Source organism: Ambystoma mexicanum, assembly GCF_040938575.1.
Source record: "Ambystoma mexicanum isolate Mex_15411 chromosome 12 unlocalized genomic scaffold, UKY_AmexF1_1 Mex_chr12_unloc.1, whole genome shotgun sequence".
In the NCBI taxonomy this organism is placed as follows: Eukaryota; Metazoa; Chordata; class Amphibia; order Caudata; family Ambystomatidae; genus Ambystoma; species Ambystoma mexicanum.
Window position 1 is genome coordinate 2,999,733 of NW_027182322.1, and position 7,531 is coordinate 3,007,263.

The 7,531-nt window shown below is 45.5% G+C and overlaps 1 non-coding gene across 1 annotated transcript; it reads left to right on the forward strand.

The window, feature by feature from the left end:
- On the forward strand, positions 1-72 carry TRNAH-GUG (transfer RNA histidin (anticodon GUG)). Its single transcript has one exon. It is a non-coding gene; the product is annotated as a tRNA-His (tRNA).
- Positions 73-7,531: the final 7,459 nt, after the last annotated feature.

Genomic DNA, 7,531 nt, shown 5'->3' on the forward strand with positions numbered 1-7,531 from the left:
GCCGTGATCGTATAGTGGTTAGTGCTCTGTGTTGTGGCCGCAGCAACCTCGGTTCGAATCCGAGTCACGGCATTGTGGTGAGGCAATGTCACGTCACGGCAGTTGGGCAGATATTTTAGAATTTCCATTAATACATTGGCAATCTCTGTGGAGGACTGAAACAATTCGATGTCCTGTTACTGTTATGAACCTTTTGTTTCTTTAATGCTCTTTGCACACTTTTTCATCGGGTGACTGTAATGTATTTCAACCAAATCTAATCAAGAGCGCATTATGTGGTGACATTTGCAGTACATGAAACATTATAACACTGCCATTTACGTCAATAACCACTAGCTTGATTAAGACATATGTATTGCAGCGACAGTATTTCCCAGTTACAAATGGGAATAAAAACAACATCCGCGAGGGATTGAACCAACGACATTTAACTGATGTTGCCAATGGAGCGCGTTGCAGAGAGCGCGAGGTCCCGCCTTTAGAGTCACACGCTGATGATAATACAGATGTTTAAATAAACAGGCATATCTGTGGACTTGTGGTCTTTCTACATTGGGACTCATAGTCTAGTCCTAGGCTATTGTAGGCACTGGCGTATCTTTTAGTGGAATGAGAGGCATTCTGTAGTCGCGTGAAAGGACCTTTCAAGTCAATCTGATCTGTATTGTCCTGTGAAAAAAAGCGTTCTTAGACACAGTGAGGAGTTTTTGGGGATAATGGGAAAATCATTTCCAACTAAATGACAGGAATTTCTTAGTCCAATCATGAGGTGTGCTAGGCATTTTTATACTGTGGCGGAAAGAGAGAGAGTATAACAGTCATTATAAATAAAGGGCCAAGGAAGTGACAGTTTATGGAAGGAACAATTTGCACATAGTTTTAGAATGTGGTCAGGAGGAGGACAATGTGCTGACACATATGAAACATTAGAAGGTAGACATTATGGAAGCACATATATTTCTTTATTTTTATTGTATTTGGGGAGAGGGGGTTAATATAGCACGTCCAATGTGGAAAAGTGCTTTCCATAGCACCTTGCAGGTGGGCGACATCTAGAGCTGTGCAGTAGCCACCCATGCCCCAGACGTCAAAGAGAACAAGAAGTTACACATGTTGGAAGTGAGGGTGAGACATTGAGGAGATATGATCCCCGTATGAAGCCGAGAAAAGGAGGAGGCGTGAACGTGCATCCATGTATGCAGGCGAGAAGGGAAGGAGCATTGGTCATGCATCCCTGCATGAGGGTGAGACAGGGAGGAGATATGATCCCCGTATGAAGCCGAGAGAATGAGGAGGCGTGAACGTGCATCCATGTATGCGGGCGAGACAGGAAGGAGCATTGGTCATGCATCCCTGCATGAGGGTGAGACAGGGAGGAGATATGATCCCCGTATGAAGCCGAGAGAAGGAGGAGGCGTGAACGTGGATCCATTTATGCGGGTAAGACAGGAAGGAGCATTGGTCATGCATCCCTGCATGAGGGTGAGACAGGGAGGAGATATGATCCCCGTATGAAGCCGAGAGAAGGAGGAGGCGTGAACGTGCATCCATGTATGCGGGCGAGACGGGAAGGAGCATTGGTCATGCATCCCTTCCTGAGGGTGAGACAGGGAGGAGATAAAATCCCCGTATGAAGCCGAGAGAACGAGAAGACATGAACGTGCATCCATGTATGCGGGCGAGAAGGGAAGGAGCATTGGTCATGCATCCCTGCATGAGGGTGAGACAGGGAGGAGATAAAATCCCTTTATGAAGCCAAGAGAACGAGGAGGCATGAACATGCATCCTTGTATGCAGGTGTGACATGGAGTCATCATGAACATGCATCCCTTTATAAGGACATAACATGGAGGACGCATGAACATGAATGCCTGAATTTTATGGTGGTGGCCTTCGGGTGATTTGGCACGTGCAATTGGCAAAGAGCACTTCTCCTGTGCAAAAAAATAAATTTACTATTAGCACCCCGGAGGGAGCCTCTGCACTTCTTATAGGGAGAAAACTCTGCAATGGAAGGGGACAGGGTCAATAACAGCTGTAAACTCTCACAAGACCATCACTGCTCTCACACTTTCCTGCTCTCAGGCTGGCGGGCCATTATCGGCCCTGGCTGCCGCACCATTGCCAGGTTTGTGTAACTATATTATTTCTAATTGGCTCCACTTTGATGACTTTCATTTGGATTCTGACTTGATTATTGAGATCTTAAATAAGTGACTGGGGATCAGGTGTCCACTTATTCTCATGGATAACATCACAACCAACCTTTAATTCAAACATGAGTCATGACATCACAGATGGAGTACAGCTTATGATAGACGTGGAACGTCACATTGTAGCAGCCCAAATAGCTCGCTGTGATTGTATAGTGGTTAGTACTCTGCATTGTGGCCGCAGCAACCTCGTTTCGAATCGGAGTCACGGCAGTTGGGCAGATATTTTACAATTTCCATTCATACATTGGCAATCTCTGTGGAGGACTGAAACAATTCGATATGTCCTGTTACTGTTATGAACCTTTTGTTTCTTTAATGCTCTTTGCACACTTTTTCTTCGGGTGACTGTAATGTATTTCAACCAAATCTAATTAAGAGCGCATTATGTGGTGACATTTGCAGTACATGAAACATTATAACACTGCCATTTACGTCAATAACCACTAGCTTGATTAAGACATATGTATTGCAGCGACAGTATTTCCCAGTTACAAATGGGAATAAAAACAACATCCGCGAGGGATTGAACCAACGACATTTAACTGATGTTGCCAATGGAGCGCGTTACAGAGAGCGCGAGGTCCCGCCTTTACAGTCACACGCTGATGATAATACAGATGTTTAAATAAACAGGCATATCTGTGGACTTGTGGTCTTTCTACATTGGGACTCATAGTCTAGTCCTAGGCTATTGTAGGCACTGGCGTATCTTTTAGTGGAATGAGAGGCATTCTGTAGTCGCGTGAAAGGACCTTTCAAGTCAATCTGATCTGTATTGTCCTGTGAAAAAAAGCGTTCTTAGACACAGTGAGGAGTTTTTGGGGATAATGGGAAAATCATTTCCAACTAAATGACAGGAATTTCTTAGTCCAATCATGAGGTGTGCTAGGCTTTTTTATACTGTGGCGGAAAGAGAGAGAGTATAACAGTCATTATAAATAAAGGGCCAAGGAAGTGACAGTTTATGGAAGGAACAATTTGCACATAGTTTTAGAATGTGGTCAGGAGGAGGACAATGTGCTTACACATATGAAACATTAGAAGGTAGACATTATGGAAGCACATATATTTCTTTATTTTTATTGTATTTGGGGAGAGGGGGTTAATATAGCACGTCCAATGTGGAAAAGTGCTTTCCATAGCACCTTGCAGGTGGGCGACATCTAGATCTGTGCAGTAGCCACCCATGCCCCAGACGTCAAAGAGAACAAGAAGTTACACATGTTGGAAGTGAGGGTGAGACATTGAGGAGATATGATCCCCGTATGAAGCCGAGAGAAGGAGGAGGCGTGAACGTGCATCCATGTATGCAGGCGAGAAGGGAAGGAGCATTGGTCATGCATCCCTGCATGAGGGTGAGACAGGGAGGAGATATGATCCCCGTATGAAGCCAAGAGAAGGAGGAGACGTGAACGTGCATCCATGTATGCGGGCGAGACAGGAAGGAGCGTTGGTCATGCATCCCTGCATGAGGGTGAGACAGGGAGGAGATATGATCCCCGTATGAAGCCGAGAGACGGAGGAGGCGTGAACGTGCATCCATGTATGCAGGCGAGAAGGGAAGGAGCATTGGTCATGCATCCCTGCATGAGGGTGAGACAGGGAGGAGATATGATCCCCGTATGAAGCCGAGAGAAGGAGGAGGCGTGAACGTGCATCCATGTATGCGGGCGAGACAGGAATGAGCATTGGTCATGCATCCCTGCATGAGGGTGAGACAGGGAGGAGATATAATCCCCGTATGAAGCCGAGAGAAGGAGGAGGCGTGAACGTGCATCCATGTATGCGGGCGAGACGGGAAGGAGCATTGGTCATGCATCCCTTCCTGAGGGTGAGACAGGGAGGAGATAAAATCCCTGTATGAAGCCGAGAGAAAGAGAAGACATGAACGTGCATCCATGTATGCGGGTGAGAAGGGAAGGAGCATTGGTCATGCATCCCTGCATGAGGGTGAGACAGGGAGGAGATAAAATCCCTTTATGAAGCCAAGAGAACGAGGCGGCATGAACATGCATCCTTGTATGCAGGTGTGACATGGAGTCATCATGAACATGCATCCCTTTATAAGGACATAACATGAAGGACGCATGAACATGAATGCCTGAATTTTATGGTGGTGGCCTTCGGGTGATTTGGCACGTGCAATTGGCAAAGAGCACTTCTCCTGTGCAAAAAAATAAATTTACTATTAGCACCCCGGAGGGAGCCTCTGCACTTCTTATAGGGAGAAAACTCTGCAATGGAAGGGGACAGGGTCAATAACAGCTGTAAACTCTCACAAGACCATCACTGCTCTCACACTTTCCTGCTCTCAGGCTGGCGGGCCATTATCGGCCCTGGCTGCCGCACCATTGCCAGGTTTGTGTAACTATATTATTTCTCATTGGCTCCACTTTGATGACTTTCATTTGGATTCTGACTTGATTATTGAGATCTTAAATAAGTGACTGGGGATCAGGTGTCCACTTATTCTCATGGATAACATCACAACCAACCTTTAATTCAAACATGAGTCATGACATCACAGATGGAGTACAGCTTATGATAGAGGTGGAACGTCACATTGTAGCAGCCCAAGTAGCTTGCCGTGATCGTATAGTGGTTAGTAGCAACCTCGTTTCGAATCCGAGTCACGGCAGTTGGGTAGATATTTTACAATTTCCATTAATACATTGGCAATCTCTGTGGAGGACTGAAACAATTCGATATGTCCTGTTACTGTTATGAACCTTTTGTTTCTTTAATGCTCTTTGCACACTTTTTCATCGGGTGACTGTAATGTATTTCAACCAAATCTAATTAAGAGCGCATTATGTGGTGACATTTGCAGTACATGAAACATTATAACACTGCCATTTACGTCAATAACCACTAGCTTGATTAAGACATATGTATTGCAGCGACAGTATTTCCCAGTTACAAATGGGAATAAAAACAACATCCGCGAGGGATTGAACCAACAACATTTAACTGATGTTGCCAATGGAGCGCGTTACAGAGAGCGCGAGGTCCCGCCTTTACAGTCACACGCTGATGATAATACAGATGTTTAAATAAACAGGCATATCTGTGGACTTGTGGTCTTTCTACATTGGGACTCATAGTCTAGTCCTAGGCTATTGTAGGCACTGGCGTATCTTTTAGTGGAATGAGAGGCATTCTGTAATCGCGTGAAAGGACCTTTCAAGTCAATCTGATCTGTATTGTCCTGTGAAAAAAAGCGTTCTTAGACACAGTGAGGAGATTTTGGGGATAATGGGAAAATCATTTCCAACTAAATGACAGGAATTTCTTAGTCCAATCATGAGGTGTGCTAGGCTTTTTTATACTGTGGCGGAAAGAGAGAGAGTATAACAGTCATTATAAATAAAGGGCCAAGGAAGTGACAGTTTATGGAAGGAACAATTTGCACATAGTTTTAGAATGTGGTCAGGAGGAGGACAATGTGCTTACACATATGAAACATTAGAAGGTAGACATTATGGAAGCACATATATTTCTTTATTTTTATTGTATTTGGGGTGAGGGGGTTAATATAGCACGTCCAATGTGGAAAAGTGCTTTCCATAGCAACTTGCAGGTGGGCGACATCTAGATCTGTGCAGTAGCCACCCATGCCCCAGATGTCAAAGAGAACAAGAAGTTACACATGTTGGAAGTGAGGGTGAGACATTGAGGAGATATGATCCCCGTATGAAGCCGAGAGAAGGAGGAGGCGTGAACGTGCATCCATGTATGCAGGCGAGAAGGGAAGGACTATTGGTCATGCATCAATGCATGAGGATGAGACAGGGAGGAGATATGATCCCCGTATGAAGCCGAGAGAAGGAGGAGGCTTGAACGTGCATCCATGTATGCGGGCGAGACAGGAAGGAGCGTTAGTCATGCATCCCTGCATGAGGGTGAGACAGGGAGGAGATATGATCCCCGTATAAAGCCGAGAGAAGGAGGAGGCGTGAACGTGCATCCATGTATGCAGGCGAGAAGGGAAGGAGCATTGGTCATGCATCCCTGCATGAGGGTGAGACAGGGAGGAGATATGATCCCCGTATGAAGCCGAGAGAAGGAGGAGGCGTGAACGTGCATCCATGTATGCGCGCGAGACAGGAAGGAGCATTGGTCATGCATCCCTGCATGAGGGTGAGACAGGGAGGAGATATGATCCCCGTATGAAGCCGAGAGAAGGAGGATGCGTGAACGTGCATCCATGTATGCGGGCGAGACGGGAAGGAGCATTGGTCATGCATCCCTTCCTGAGGGTGAGAAAGGGAGGAGATAAAATCCCCGTATGAAGCCGAGAGAACGAGAAGACATGAACGTGCATCCATGTATGCGGGCGAGAAGGGAAGGAGCATTGGTCATGCATCCCTGCATGAGGGTGAGACAGGGAGGAGATAAAATCCCTTTATGAAGCCAAGAGAACGAGGCGGCATGAACATTCATCCTTGTATGCAGGTGTGACATGGAGTCATCATGAACATGCATCCCTTTATAAGGACATAACATGGAGGACGCATGAACATGAATGCCTGAATTTTATGGTGGTGGCCTTCGGGTGATTTGGCACGTGCAATTGGTGACGAGCACTTCTCCTGCGCAAAAAAATAAATGTACTATTAGCACCCCGGAGTGAGCCTCTGCACTTCTTATAGGGAGAAAACTCTGCAATGGAAGGGGACAGGTTCAATAACAGCTGTAAACTCTCACAAGACCATCACTGCTCTCACACTTTCCTGCTCTCAGGCTGGCGGGCCATTATCAGCCCTGGCTGCCGCACCATTGCCAGTTTTGTGTAACTATATTATTTCTAATTGGCTCCACTTTGATGACTTTCATTTGGATTCTGACTTGATTATTGAGATCTTAAATAAGTGACTGGGGATCAGGTGTCCACTTATTCTCATGGATAACATCACAACCAACCTTTAATTCAAACATGAGTCATGACATCACAGATGGAGTACAGCTTATGATAGAGGTGGAACGTCACATTGTAGCAGCCCAAGTAGCTCGCCGTGATCGTATAGTGGTTAGTACTCTGTGTTGTGGCCGCAGCAACCTCGGTTCGAATCCGGCAGTTGGGCAGATATTTTAGAATTTCCATTAATACATTGGCAATCTCTGTGGAGGACTGAAACAATTCGATATGTCCTGTTACTGTTATGAACCTTTTGTTTCTTTAATGCTCTTTGCACACTTTTTCATCGGGTGACTGTAATGTATTTCAACCAAATGTAATTAAGAGCACATTATGTGGTGACATTTGCAGTACATGAAACATTATAACACTGCCATTTACGTCAATAACCACTAGC